This window comes from Pectinophora gossypiella, chromosome 6, assembly GCF_024362695.1.
Source record: "Pectinophora gossypiella chromosome 6, ilPecGoss1.1, whole genome shotgun sequence".
NCBI lineage: Eukaryota > Metazoa > Arthropoda > Insecta > Lepidoptera > Gelechiidae > Pectinophora > Pectinophora gossypiella.
In genome coordinates this window covers 7,438,175-7,454,195 of record NC_065409.1, presented here as the reverse complement: position 1 = coordinate 7,454,195, position 16,021 = coordinate 7,438,175, and positions in this window count along the sequence as shown.

Here is a 16,021-nt window from a genome sequence, read left to right as displayed (position 1 = left end):
GTCCCGAAAAACGTCGCTCAAGGTTAACTTGAGACGGCCTTACATTTGTTAGGCTTTATCAGAGTAAGCGGGAACTGCGAGAGCGGCGCGCCGTGTCAAAGAGCACACGTCAGGCATAACTGACTGTTTTGCGGACGGTACAGTAATCCGGCGGGCACGGGTCGCAAGATAAACTAGACGCGCCCGAGCCGTAAATCTGACAAGATTGATGATGCTTCTGACCTTCCTTCGCCTTGTGAAACTAGGCGTTGCACCCGATTAGCATATTGCCAGCTTTTTTCGGCTTTAAATTCACAAGACGTGGCCCAAAAACGGAAAGCAATTATAGTGGTTTCACTAAGTGTTTCAAGGCTTTGCCGGGGGTTTCTAGGAAATAAGTACTTGGTTTCCTGTTAGACATATTCTTTCATTTCCCTTGACTGTTTTGATTAGATATTAAAATGAACATTTTATTATGTTATTTGCAATAATACAGATTTTTTTCAAATTACTTACTAAAATAATGACGCGAATCTCAGAGCAAATAAGAGGTATAAATAGGTAAGTAAATAGGTATTGTATGTTGTAATGTTAGTGTTAATGCCTTTCGCTCAAAATAATAAATAAAAATAAAAATTAGCCCCTATTATTCCCATAAATAAAAACATATTTCGTTCAATAAACACCGATTAGCCGATGAAGAGTATGTAGTCACAATAACATGCTTATTAACTAACAAAAATAGAAGCCACGTGTAATATACGTCTAATTAAAACAACTAAGCAATTGCTGCTAATAACATACACGTGCGAGTACACATAAAGATAGCTTTTTTAAATGAACCATAATGAAACAAAACAAGGAAACTATTATGAATTAGAAATAATGATAAATGTTTTCTTTGTTTAGTGTTCTTTGAAAAAAATGAATTTTCATTGAATTTTCATTGAATTTTTATTTTAAACAAAGCAATGCACATAGTACACACAAGTCTAAATCTTACCCCTACATTCCTCTCGGCTAGTACCGGGATATTTGTAATTTCCGGGTTTCCGCACCCATTCAGTATATGTACACACTCCATCTGTCCGCTCCCTATATCGCCTTTGTCTGTATCTTAAGTTATTACGAATTAGTGCAGAGTATTTCTTGTGCGATGTGAAACACGAGATATGTAGGTACGTGAGTACATAATATCTCGTGTTTCAAACTCTTAACAACTCCTATATTGTGTACAATTTAATGACACTTTAACGTTCAGCATTACCTCATTATGTAACTATTTACTTATTATCAAGAACTTTCACAAGAAAACTTTAAATTTTGCTACTACAAGTGTCCTACATTGTAGAGCAATGATAACTACAAGTTTTACAATTTATATTAGTTTCTTCTGACTCTACTGCGCGCTCTGCAGCGTACAGAAATGAATTGAAAATGTTGTTTGTATACGTATAAATGTCTGTCCTCTGGCTGAAATTATGATCCATTGTTATGACAGATACGCCCACTGCTGGGGAAAATAGGTCTCTCTAAAAATATTAAGACAAACCGCACATTTGCTATAATCAAATTTAAATTTCACTCCAATTGTTGTGCGAGGACTTAGTAAGAGACTTTATTTAATAGCAAAACTTCGCTGTTTCTCGTTTTGCCTCCAAACTCAGAACCAGTCTAGTTAGTACCGCCGGAGCAAGTTTATACTGACTAATTAAAATAACGTGTTATCTTGGTCGGGATAACACGATCTCAACTGTCATAATATTTATTTTTAATTATAAATCCCGAATAGAAAATGAACAGTAATATCTGAACTACACCACAGTCCATCAAGTTTCGGGTTTTCGTTTGGTCTAAATTGTAGGCTGTTCAATTTAATGATTACGTACGCGAACGTTAAATTTAGGTGCTTATTACATTATATGGTACCATAAAATGGAAACGATTACATTTCAAACGATAAAATAGCACGATAATACGCACTTCATTCATATGAAAATAACTCATTACTTTAAGGAGTTTCATTCATGATAAAACCGCGATAAAAATATTGGTAACTCGATCAGTTACTAGCAAATTGCGGCTTAGATACATTGAAATTACTTCAAAGTGCCGAATGAATCATGTTCGGCGGTATGGGTGAGCGTGGGTGGGCGCCTACGCGTGGTGTAGCGTCGGTCGTAGCCGCGTATCTGCGTAGGCGTTGCGTAGCGAGTAGGCAGTCATTCATCTCTCGTTTGTTTCAGAGTTGCGAGATCGCGGCACAAAATTCTGTCATTTCTCTTTCATAAATTGCTCCCCAAGAAGGGCTTATTTCTTTGAGCCTCACATAATTGAAATGAAGTAGTATTTATCTACACTTCCCTTTTACCAAAGTCCTTAATCAGTGAATTGGAACTTTTTAGGGCAGATTTTGTTTACTTCAAATGAGTTTTTTAATTTTGTGCTTCAGCGAAACTAGGTAGTGGTCTGAATACATTACAGAAATTAATTAGTGTAGCACACTGGATAACCGCAGCCTTGATTGCGTGGCTGTTAAAGTTATTACGTGATTATGGTAAAATACCTACGTCGCAACCAGAATTGCATTAAAATTTCATGGCCGCTGCAATCAGCCTACATGATATTAAAAAGAGGAAATTAAAATTTGACATTATACTTTTCATTTCAGCTTTTATTTCCAAAACTAAATAACAAATAATGATTTAAGTAGATAAAAGAAATAACCATATGAATTACAATACATTAGTTGTGTTGTTTTTTAGAGGTATCAAAATATAAAACGTAAAAAGAATTATACCTTTTGTCCTACTAAATTTTTTTAGTAATTTTCCAGTAATTTAGCAGCAAGAAACGTTAGACGCTTGTGTTAGAACTACATATACAGTGGTTGTTATCGGAGAACATGTAGCGAACCGCAGATGGGTTCGATTTACGGTACTTATCTAGCTAATAATCGACAGCGTACAGTAAACTGGGATGCAGCTGTGAAAGGAAAGGAGGGGATCAAACACCTCCTTCTCCCCTGTCCCTCTTCACCCCTCCTGATCCTGCAGAAGGGAGAAGGGGCCCGTCCCGCCTCACTAATTAAACTGTCGTCTGCCTCTTTTCACAGTAACTAAGCACCGATAGAGTTCATTGATAAATTTCCCCTAATTCCCTGCTAATACCTTAATACGGGTTACATGAAGGTTTCCTTCGGGAGAATAAAAGAGAAGCAAAATTTTTCTTATATAATAAATACTTAATGTTTTGTATATTTTTGCTTAATAGATTATTGCTAAATAAACGCAAAATTGTTTGTTATTCCATATTGTAAAGAGCGAATAAAAAAATATTTTCGTATTATTTTTTTTCAAATCCGGTGATCCAATAAACTTGCTCGGAAACTTACTAACTTCATACAAATAAGCTGACGTGTTGCTTGCCAATTAAAAGTTAAAGGAGATTTATCCAACAAGAAAGAATTTTACCAAAAATCTCGGCAAAAGTAACGTTAAGTGAAAGTTATAACAAGAAAGCGGAAATATTTGTAGAAATGTTTAAGGAGATCCTTATAATTGCTGAATGAATCTTTTATGCAAGTTTTTAGGCGGTTATTACACGACACAGTATACCGCGCGGTCGTCCTCGTGGTGAGGCAGTGATGTTCGTGTGTTAAGATTCCACAGTTTACATACAATTCAATACAACCTTGCCGACCGCTTCATCGCCGACCGCGACCGCATCGTGTGATAATTGCCTTACGTATATTTATGGATGTTCCTCTTCCATCGTGTGGGTTGTGAGGTGGATTACCAACCCCATCAACCCTGGAGTCAGGGTGATTATTGAGCCGCCATAGGCCCTTCACATGACTCATGTAACGACTACGTACTTACATCAGTATGGATGTTCTCATCTCTCGATTTAAAGCCCGTTTTTATTCCGGAGTCCACTTACCCAACGTTACGAAAAATTACGTGTATATTTTTTTTATAAAAGCGATTGATCTTCCAACGGACACACATCATAATTTGTTTATAATTGATTAAGTGTTCGCAACTTAGTACCATTTTAGGAAACATTAAGACAACAATGTCCTGAGTTTATGGCTTATGTGAGTACTAAAATGTAACAAAATATATTCATTATAACGTGCAGCCTAGCTCAGTGAAGTTCATCAAAAGTTTAGCGCTGGTTTATTTCATCAAACAACTTAGGAAACACTTAACCAAACAAAGTTATGCGCGTGGATTGAAGTTTATTATGTTAGGAGACTGTAAAGGGACCGTCGTGATTATAATTTATAAGGCAGAATTCTGAAATTAGAGAATTAGAATATATATGACAATGTACGGTGTGGCTATTGCCATAAATTCCACTATTGTATTGTACACATTTGGTACGCGATGGGAGTAAAGATAAACTCAGTGTATGACTCTTAGTTACCATATGCAAATATAAACCTTTGTTCATAATGCAAACAATATCTACCTAAAATTTAATATAAAGAAAAAGACGATTACTAAATTAGAACGTTATTAAACTTTTTGTATTTGTTGATTAACGTTTCAACTTTTTGATTCGATAACTTGAATAACACTCAATTATTTCTATTGACTGCTATTTTTAATGATAAGAACAATAGTGGCTGCAAGTTGGCTCTGCCCAACCCTTTAGGAATTATTGCTTCTTGATCAGACCTAGAATTTAAGAATTAACATTGGAATTAGTGGGAGAGTACCACAATACTTAAGTACCCAATCTTTTACAAAGTACCTACGTGTCGCCACTAATAATTCCGATCAACACTACTAATAAGTGATCAAAGTTCCATAGTGTGTTGGTAATTTGCATGGGATCCCGAGATCCCGCGATAATATGCCGAGCCGAGGGTTTGGAGCGAGTTGCCGGGATTATAATCCAGATCCCGGGCCGTCCTTGAGATAACTCACGCTTAGAATTCACTCACTACAGCTTTACACATGTAGTGCCATTAAATTATATTACTTATAAGAAAAGATTTTTTATAGAACGTTGAGGCGTGAACTAACCTTCTAAAAATAAGCAAGTTGCCTGGCTTGTGATTCGTGTAAATAACGGGACAAAAGTTTTGTACTTACTAAAGAATAAAAATAAATCAACTTAAAAAGCAGTCACGTATGAAACAGGGAATTAAAACATCGTTTTTGGAGTTTTTAAAATTGAGTTACATTTGCGTTTGGTACTTTGGGGTCAAGAAAAGTGACTTAACCGATATAGTGCCAACACTATGACTTTAAAGTAATAATAATCACTACATTTTCAGCTTTGCAATGTTTATATGTCTGGAAGAGCTTCTAGATATGTGATGCTGCAGTCACGAATAAACTAGAGAGCGTAATCTAGTAAAACCACTTTGCAGCTCACTCAGGCAGGACCGTAGAAAGCATTTTATTGTATCGTACGTTTTATAGGCGACGGAGTGAGCTCGTCTTTCCTTCTTCTGGTGACTTATATTTAATTTGTAAGAGCAAGTCGCTAGTAGTGCTAAATATATAAACTACGGCGTTCTGCAAAGAATTGATTGTATCGTAAAGTAACTTTATTTGCATCTTCTTCTTTACTTTTTCTCTGCTTGAGTAAAGAAATAATAGAATGCGTTTTCTTTTGAAAAATGTCCGCCATGTTGTGTTTCTTTTTAAAGGATTGGACCATGGAGTTTTGGTCAAAGGAGTATTTACTTCGTTCGGCGACATCATCCGACCCTCCTTACGCATTCGCCTTCGGATGCGTTCAAGTGTGGTTCTGTGTAGCTGCTTGTTATCTCGAATATGTAATCTCCGATTAAATCGTGATGGTATATAATAAAGAACTGCGTAAATAGGTCGAACGGTGACTGTCCGCCCCACACCAATTTGTATCGGGTGCCGAGCTAGATTCACCTCACCCCCTTTGGATTTTACTTTAGTCGAAATGTCCTTAAGCCGCTAAGGAGTAAAGGGTACGCGGTAATCATATAATCATGCTTATCAAAGCATGAGAATTTTCAATGGAGTGTCTGGAGTGTGATAATAGGCTAGTGACCTCACCCTTATAGGTTCATCATAATTCCAAAAAGTAAGATGATCCGTGCTTCGGAAGGCACGTTAAGCCGTTGGTCCCGGTTACTACTTACTAATGTAAGTAAGTAGTCGTTACATAAGCCATGTCAGGGGCCTTTGGCGGCTCAATAATAACCCTGACACCAGGGTTGATGAGGTTGGTAATTTGCCTCACAACCCACACGATAGAAGAAGAAGAAGAATATTTTTATGGTGAGTGGAGTCTGTCTATTTTTTATACGGTTGCATTCAAAACTATAGGCCATATATCACTAGGACACCATGGGTGTATGTTTCGTTTATACAACTGCATACCCACTTAGGTACATTTTGTTGATGTCGCAACCGTGGTTGCGCAACTCTGGTGTCCTAGTGGAATAGAGTCGCATGTAAGCCCCATTGGAAGCTCATAACAGAATTTAAAATATTCCATGCACATTTTATAGTCTTCAAATAACATCAGTTGAAGCTCTCATAGACAGCTTTTGTAAACATGTCACTTCCGAATGTTTCAAAATAAATATTCTGTTCCAATAAACATTAATAGGTAAGTACATTTCAGTTATTTAAATTCACGTAACATTAATAGGTAAGTACTATAATTTACACAGTAAGTAAGTATTTAAAATGTTATAAAAAGTAATTAAGTAAAAAAGTAATGTTGTTAAGACTTACCCACGTTCAATTCACATCATTTATTCAGGTATTTATTCCATATTTCCAAAAGTCGTATAACACTTATTTTTTCCGTTGGAATATTTTATTTTCTTACTCGTATCTAGTATAAAAAGATATTCACTCGGCAAGGATACGTTTGGCATACTGACCCAAGCGACCTTCGTCCGGAACCAAACCTGAATACATTGTTTCATTAGGATCAGCCGGGTGTGATGAATATTCTATGCGAAGACACTGCAGAAAGACACCCTCAGATTGAGTTTTCTGAACTAACTGATATCTCGCTGAATCTATTTGAATTAAAGCTCTTTGATTAGATATTTGAGTTTTAGGTTGCTATAAACTTAATACGATATCTGATTTGATGTAATTTTAATAAAGGACGAGCTAGTAGTGTTTCGGTAGTCAACGTATTTCTGTATAATACAAACTGTTAATTTCCATATTCACTTTTATATTTATTTATTTATTTGATTTATCGTGTAATAAAATTGGAATTCTGAACTTAATAAGTACATTAAATACTTTCACTACTGTTGATTTGTTCACGTGGAAATCAAAACAAAACAATAAAGTACTTAGCTCAGAATTCAAATTCTGATACACGATAAATCTAATAATTAATGAACAAGGAAATTAGCATTTGTTTGTTGCATTCGGATATAGAAGTTTGTAGATATTGGTGCTTGCTATTCTATCTAGGGACAATGCTTATTGTGATCAGTGGCATGTTCTATTATAAGTCAAGTTAATAGTCTATGCCATGTCTACCATACTTACATGTGAGTACCCATAATCGGGTTGTTTTATATTAAATTGGGGGCTTTGCTGCTTTAATGGCTAATCAAAAAGTAAACTAGTAGTCGTATTGTTACGAATTTAGCAGCCCAAGCAATTATACAAAAATATCATTCCTTAAAAAAATTAACAGAAGTTGTATTTCGAATATGAATAATAAATATTTTATACCATTCATTTTGTAAGTAAGTACATTGAAACTGTTTTGAATTTCATGAAAGTAACCTGAGAATATTGAAGTTACAGCGAAGCGCGCCGGGAATTGTCTTTTCGGACCATATATACCTTTACTATACGTTTAATGTACATTGCATAATATGTTCATTTCAGTATGCACTGTGTACAGTTAAAACTAGTTTTCGTGCATAATTGTTTCCTTGTTGGGAAAAGGTCATTTACTAAAAAGCTATCTTCTTTTATTGTTAATAATAAAAGGCACATAACAATTTGCTGAGTCTAGGATAGTATGGTATTTTTGCTGGTAAGTACTTAATTTCAAATTCGAACAAAAACGTAAAGTCAAGAAAAATGGGGTAACGAATAAGTTCTAATGGGATATTCCAATATTAATTCTTGGCCGGCACTTAACATTTAATAGACCAAAAATGTATGAAAAACCTTTTTTTTAACTCGAATAAAACCGAAGATATTGACTCTACAGTATTGGTGTCATAATAATAAATGCACAAACGGAATATACCAAAATTATTATTTGGCCAGCACTTTGACTTTTGGGCCGAAATCCAATGATCTCTTTTAAGAAAAGAGATTAATTAGTGAAGTTTTAATTACTTTATAACTCGTAAGTATATTTTTTAAACTCTGTTGTAATATTATAAAAGAATTACTTATTTTAAGTTATACTTATCATTTCCATATCCATCGAAAAGGGAAAACACAGATGATTGACAGCTGTTAATTTTAAAATTAATGAGCGAATGAATTAATAACCCGGTAAAATCAAATAGGTAATTCGCCGGTACGCAGCCCATTTGACGTGTGCTGTCAACTTAATTCTGCCGGGTTATTGGACAATGTAATTTTTTTAGAGGATAAAATTGACATGTGTTCCATCAATTTTGTGCCTTTCCTTTTCGGCGGATATGAAAACGACAAGGAAACAAAACTTAAAATAAAATTACATGGTGTCTACAGGAATTAAGCTATCTCTTGGAAGTCAATACTGAAAAGGTGGAGAACTTTCTTCTACCAGTATGTTAGACAATATTTCAAACTCATTTTATTTCTAGTTCTAAGGAATTTTCTCCCACAATTTTGGTTCCTATAATACACACACACACGCACACACACACGCACACACACACACACACACACACACACACACACACACACACACACACATACACACAACACACATCTTTGTTTGTTGTATCTTTATTTTATTTTATTTTTTCATTTTAATTACCATAGTTATTAAGTAAAAAGTATATTATTGTACCTCAAATAATAATGAAGTATGTCAATTTGGGAAGACACTGGCTCCTGAAATACAAGTTAAACTAGTTTAGGAGCCAGGGCCTTATTTATAATTGTTACTTGTTTGTTGTAATTGTTATAAAATAAACTTTCTTTCTTTCTATTAGCACCGTCTATGTTTACGTAAATTCAGTCAAAACAAGTTGTCGAACGGATATTTTTTATTCTTTTATCAGAGTCAATTTCGTTATCCCGAGCCTTTTATTTTCCACGTATTGTAATGATATTGTTCTATTTACCAGGAAAAACAATCCCTTCGTACCATTACTTGATAAAAGCGTGTTACGCTGGCGGCCGCGTCGTCGTTTGCGGCAAAATAACCGAGACGTGTCACAGAATACTTATCAAATATCATCATCTCTGCAATTCGCTATTCATAAGGCGTATTAGGTCTCATTCGTTTAAACTCTACCTAGCCCTCGTGAATATAATATAGAATAGGTAATGTAATAATATTTGGGTGAAATAGGAAATGGTTTTTGTGTCGAGCTTTTGGTGCTTTCATTTTACTTTTATAGTGGTACCGAATCCAGCAAATACTTCCTAATTTTATTTAAAGTTATACGTTTTTTTTGACGTGTCTTATTGTACATTTGCCGCAGATGACATTAACTACTTGGCCGGACAAATGGGGAGCACTGAAGGCTCTCACCCGGTCCAACTTTTAAGACAACAATATTTGAAATAATTAATCGACCCTAGTGGGTCGATAGCGATAAGCGCTGATTGAGGGAAATCGTCGACCACGCCGGCGGGGTCGGTATCGGGGAAAGTTACACGTGTCATTTTCTCTTTTAGCGAAAAGAATAGAGACGGGTTATAGAAAGATGAATTCATGGAACACACACACAACACACAAATCATAACAACTTCTTCAAAGTTTTATGTTTAGGAACGTTTGTGTATAACCCGACCCGAATTCAGTTGATAGCCCAAGTCTAACGAGTAGAATACCAGCGAAATGTGTAGTTGAATTATCTGGGTTATATGTTTACGTTTTAAAATTAACAGCTCTAAATCACCGTCCTTTTTCTTTTCGACGCATATAAAAAAAAATAGGAAGTGTTTGCGGAAATTGCAATATTCCTTTTTAGATGAATTGCTCTGATATGGCAGTTTTAGACTCTCCGCAGTATAATAAACCCCGGAATTTTCATCGTTTGGATAATCAGCAGCTAGCCTTCGAGTGTGCTAGATTTAAAATAAACAGTCTACTTACAAGAAACAAAGAAAATGAAACGGAAATGCAAAACAGATGAAAATTATCTCGCTAGATGTTTAGGGTAATCTTGAGAACCAATAAGTGGATTTGCATGCGGTTTTTTACTGTTATGAACTTTATTGCATAAATAAATAACATAAAAAAAATGTATAGCATTAACGGGAACCCTTTTTTTAGTCAAGCTCTACAGTAATTTGCAAACCGCTAGTCGATCGAGAATTCCCCTCATGGTATTGTCTCTTGGCGATCAATTTAAGCTTCTACACCACTGGGGTTGACAGAGATCGAACGTTTTCAATTTACACGAATGGTCGCGCCTATTAAGGTGTTTACTAATTCAAAACCTTTTCGGCGTCGCTCTATAACTTTTATCAGGTTGTTTATTTCGTCAAGGTTTTATAGAAAGTGAAAAGATGTACCTACTTAATGTATTCTATTGTTTGACTTAGTGCGGCGGGTAAGTGGGCATACGCGTGTAGTAAGCGGTCTCATGGCCAAGTTTTCACACTGTTATTTGAAAGAAGAAAGAAACATTTATGATTTTCGGAGACCACAGAGGCAGACAGGTACATTAAATTTAACACAGAAAATAATATTAAAAAAAAAACACTAAGATAAAAAATATTAGAAAAAGAAACCAAAATCACAAAAAAGAAAATATTAATAACAGTAGTCATAAATGCAACGCATTGACGACCCTATTTATAGTCGAGTAGGTTTTTTTAAATTAGATTGATTAACTAATTTTGTTATAAAGTTAAGCTATATTCTAGTTTTATTCACTCTTATAACGTCTCTTTTCTAATTTGTAAGTATGTAAATAGATTTAAAGGTCACTTTTATTTGCCAATTTTTTGCCGTTAGATTTTTTTATTATTATAATACCTAACTTTAAGTAAGAAATTGGGTAGGTACGGAATTATATGTACTTACCTATACAAACCTGAATAGATAGAGTATCTAGTGCTGCCTGTGTATACTGGCTGTGTAGTTGTATAACTTATCAAGTTTGTACAAACCGTAGGTAATGAACCCATCAATTTGATTCGAGGCTTCAACCAGCATCCATCACCCCGCTGCTGCTATTGACATTACCAAGGTCACGAACCTTCGGTCAAGGGCAGCTAATACGCCTGGCACATCTTTCCTAACAAGTATATAGTGTATAAACAACCTAAGTACACAGTCGCTCAAGCCTTCCCTTACCCTCAAAACGTTCCCGACTTTGTACACCATACCTTACAGCCTGTCGGACTCGCTACAGTATAATATAAATCATCCTGAACAAGGACCTCGAGACATTTTTTGACTTGTAGTGGATTAACTTTTTTAATAACAAACTTATATAAAGTCATTTTTGTATTCAAATATTTTAAATACGTAATAACAAATTCAGTTGAAGTACTTGATTGTTTACATTGGGTTTATTTACAGTGCTATAAAAATGTAAGCAAAACACAAGTATATTACTCATTCAGAAAGTATGTATATTGTATCAAAAAATATAAAACTACTTGTGGCTACTACTACTACTTACTTGTGGCTCTGCCCACCCCATTAGGGATTACGGGCGTGAGTTTATGTATGTATGTATGTAAAAATATAAAAAAAATCAAAAGTATTTATTTTCTTTTCTTACATGTTTTTCTTAAACTAGTTACTGGAGCCTCCTTTTAAGCAAAATATGCCTGTACCAGGAGACCCCGCTCTTCTATAACAGTAGTAAATAGGTAAGAAAGTTTTGTTACCTTTACGTTTTACAAAAAAGCAATTAAAGAATGTTTGTATAATGTGTGTATGTGTGTGTGTATGTGTCTGTGTGTGTGTGTGCGTGCGTGTGTGTACGTGTGTGTAAGTGTGGGCGTGCTCGGGCAATGAGGGTAGATTCCTCCTGTCTAGCCCTACGACGAAAGTCTTGGGGTCGGTTTTGAAGCCACTAGACAGGAGGAGTGTGCTCGTGTTGTGCATGCGAGTGTAGTTACTATCCTATAATTTGATTCCTTAATAGGTATATGTATAATGGTAAACGATTATTGTTTTTAGTAAATAGTTTGTAGTAAATTCTCACATTCATCATAATTAATATTTTTTAACCAAGTACGTTTGCATTCATGGTAATTTTTTGTATACATTTGTAGTATTTTGTTTATTTTATTATATAAAAAAGATGATTTGTGCTTGTATTGATTCCTCGCGAAAGATGTTTTGGTTTTGAAAGTACTTATTACAATATCCTTCCGCCTTTTTTGTTGTATAGTAGGATCGTATCTAAGGTATTTGTGGCTTTTCAAAATAATGTACAAGACATATAGTTTTCGAACCGACAACAGGTCACATAGTTTGTATAGGCTCTCAGTAGAATATCTCCCTAGAGTATACCCTACCTCTTTCGACTAAATGCTTTTTTTGTCTTTGGATAATATTTTTATTTGGCTCTTTGTCTTACATGGAACGATAAGTAGATATTGTAACGACGCTTGGGGTAAATTTGTATTTTAATAACACTTAATACATATATGTAAACTTATGGTATGGTATTTTATAGATGTACTATCTCACCTGATGGTAAGTGAAGATGTAACCAAATGCAAAACACGCTTACGTATTGTCCAACAAAGCTGAAAACACTTTGCAGACACTTAAATGTAGAAAACAGATCTTAGTGATAAAGTTGGAATATCGTGATATTTTCGTGGAAACACCAGCTTTTAGTTTGAATTATTCAGTAGCTATTAGGTGTTGCTGATTGGTTGGTAACGTGTATTTATACTCAATATTATCTCTGATGGAGGGAATCGGTCACGACCTCTATTTGCGTCAGCGGCACAGTGATTGATGCGCGCTCAGACTCCATTGTCGATTGATGAGTTCAACCGCCTGCAATCTACGGGACATTGCCTCATCTGCTACTGAACGATTGATAGGCACCTACGTTCAATCGGCAATTCTTCTTTTGGAAGACCGCCATTCTAACGTTTCCAGCTCAAGTGTAGAACAGTGTGTAGCTCAGTAGGTACCTAGTTTAAATAGGACGAATGCAAAACAGTATACATGGCGTCTGATAAATTCATATTGTGAACCCATATTCCCGAGAAATGCATTTTGCGGAGGTATGTGTCCTAATCTGTGTTGGGCTGGATTTCCCTTCGCGTGTTGGAAGGTCAGACAGGCAGTCGCTTCTGTAAAAAAAACCGGACCTGTCAAATCTTCAGGTTAGGTAAGCGGACCCTGTAAAAAACGGGATAATGCTGGGGGATGATGATTATGATTTGATTATAAGTCCGAGCCGTACAATAACGTACTCTAATCTTATGCACGTGTATTGTCCCCTGAGACAGAACTATTTACGTAAGTGGCATTTAACCTCAGAATACATTAAATTAATAATAAAATATATTATGTAATCGCATAGCCGGAGGCATGCCGACAATATTGTATTTATGACCACAACGTAAATCTGTCGTTTCGGCTACAAAATATACATTCAGTGAGTAGGTATTAAGATTATATCTTCTTCTTATCGTGTGGGTTTGAGGTGGAATACCAACCTCATCAACCCTGGTGTCAGGGTTATTATTGAGCCGCCCAGTGAATACATGAGCAACGATTGATTATTCACTTACGTCAGTAAGTAGTAACCGGGAACAACGGCTTAACGTGCCTTTCGAAGTACGGATCATCTTACTTTCGGACAATCAGGTGATCATTCTGTAATATACTAACCAAACTAGGGATCAAAAAGTGATTTTTGTGATATGTCCCACCAGGATTCGAACCCAAGGCCTCCGGATCGTGAGCCCAACGCTCAACTACTGGACCACGGAGGCCGTTGTTCAGATTAGATTAGAGGTGTCTTATAATCGGTTTACATTATAACCTCAATTCAGATGATTTTTATCAAACATAAGAAAGAATAAAATGTTTTTATATCATCTTACGTAATAAAATAGTTGTTATTTTACTAGGAATATTGTTTATTCTGTGCTTTTCTAAATGCTCAGGCGCTCAGTGTATTTGGTAATACTTACGTGAAAGTTGGTAATCACGCGGATGTTGTGGGAATTGTAAATGAAATCAAAAGCTCTTGCTTCATATTTAATTGAAGATGTAGGTAATGTACAAGTAACTTATTCAAAGAAATTTCGAAGATATTTACAGAGATTAACTTTCAGATAAAGGTAACGCTTCATAAAATATATTTTATGATAAAGTATTTAATGACTCTTGAAATTAAACTAACAATAAAGTAATATATGTACAGTAAAAGTAATGTAATATAAGTAAGTAAGTATTTGTAATGAAATGTAAGTTTTATCAAAAGATTGTGCTAAGAAAAGATAATATATGTTTTGGTGTGTAGATGAAAATAAATAGTTTTAAGTGTGATCTCTTTTTAAAACAATACAAATTGGTATTGATAAATCTAAAAAACGGTAAACTATATAAAATTATTGCCCTATTCGAAATTTCGCTACCCTTATCAACGTGCACAACATTTAACAGTGATTAAAATTTATCTATCAACTAGTGAATTATACTAAACAAATAAAAAACTCTTCATTACCTAAACCAAACACTTAAATAAATGGGTATTTAAAAGTACATTAAAATTCACTATAATTACTGACAAATTTGATATGCTTGATATTCTTGTGATAACATGAGTCACTGAAAAGATTTATACTTACTTACCAGTATGTTTGAGTTAATTATATGTATCGATATAGATTTTGGATCATTTTGCCAGTATATGTAAGTACTTAATAAAGGTTCGAAAACTTCATGAACATATAAGTAGGTCCTTTCAGTAACTCACATCAAAGTTTTAGCAGCACGTGCCCTAGTTAATAATATCACTTTAATCTGTGGATTATAATCACAATAGTGGGATACTGTTACATTTCGTGTGATTTGTGCTTAAAATAGCAATTTTACTTGGGTTTATATAAACATATAAATATTCGTTGATTCTGAAATTTGGATTTGGAAGCAAATACTCTACATAAAAGGATGTCTTCCTAATTCGAGTTTAAAAGTGCTTTCGACCTTACGCTAACTGGTGGTTAGGTGTTGAGGGCTCGAGGTGCCGTCTCCGCGTATCACCTATGGACATTTTATGCTAAATAGGTATTATTTAGACTTATTCAACTAACTCTTCAGTCTTGGACGTTACACTTAAATAGAATACTTCTAAAACCCGCGTCGAATCATACCGATACTCTCCAAACGTCTTAAAACAAGTGTCATAGACTCAGCGTGTATATTCGTATGCTATTAGCGTGAACCACCACACGCCGACAAGTATTTCATTATAAGTTCTCACAAGTAGTAGGTATAGATATATGTATAGACACACAGAAATTTCGGAGTAAATCTATCTGCTGTAATTTTGATCTAAAGAAGATAATCAACAACATTTTAGCTACGATTTTTTATATTCCATTTATCGAAATCGAATTTGAAAACATGGAGTCGTACAATCTAAGATTTCAGAAAATCACATTCACTAATAACGTAAGAACATTTAAGACCAAATATTACGACATCTAAAAGGAGAAAGCGAAAATGTACAACATTCATTCTTTTAAGATTATTACTCCATTTACATTATTACATCATTACGTCTACGTAAATCATTCGAGTCTACAACAGAAGACCACATACAGGTAAATTTTAATATCTGTATAGTAAACGTGTATAATATAAAGATTGCACACAATGGCCCCGATTCCTGCAGACACCGCCTAATTTTATTTTAGGTTATATCCGTCATTTTCGTATC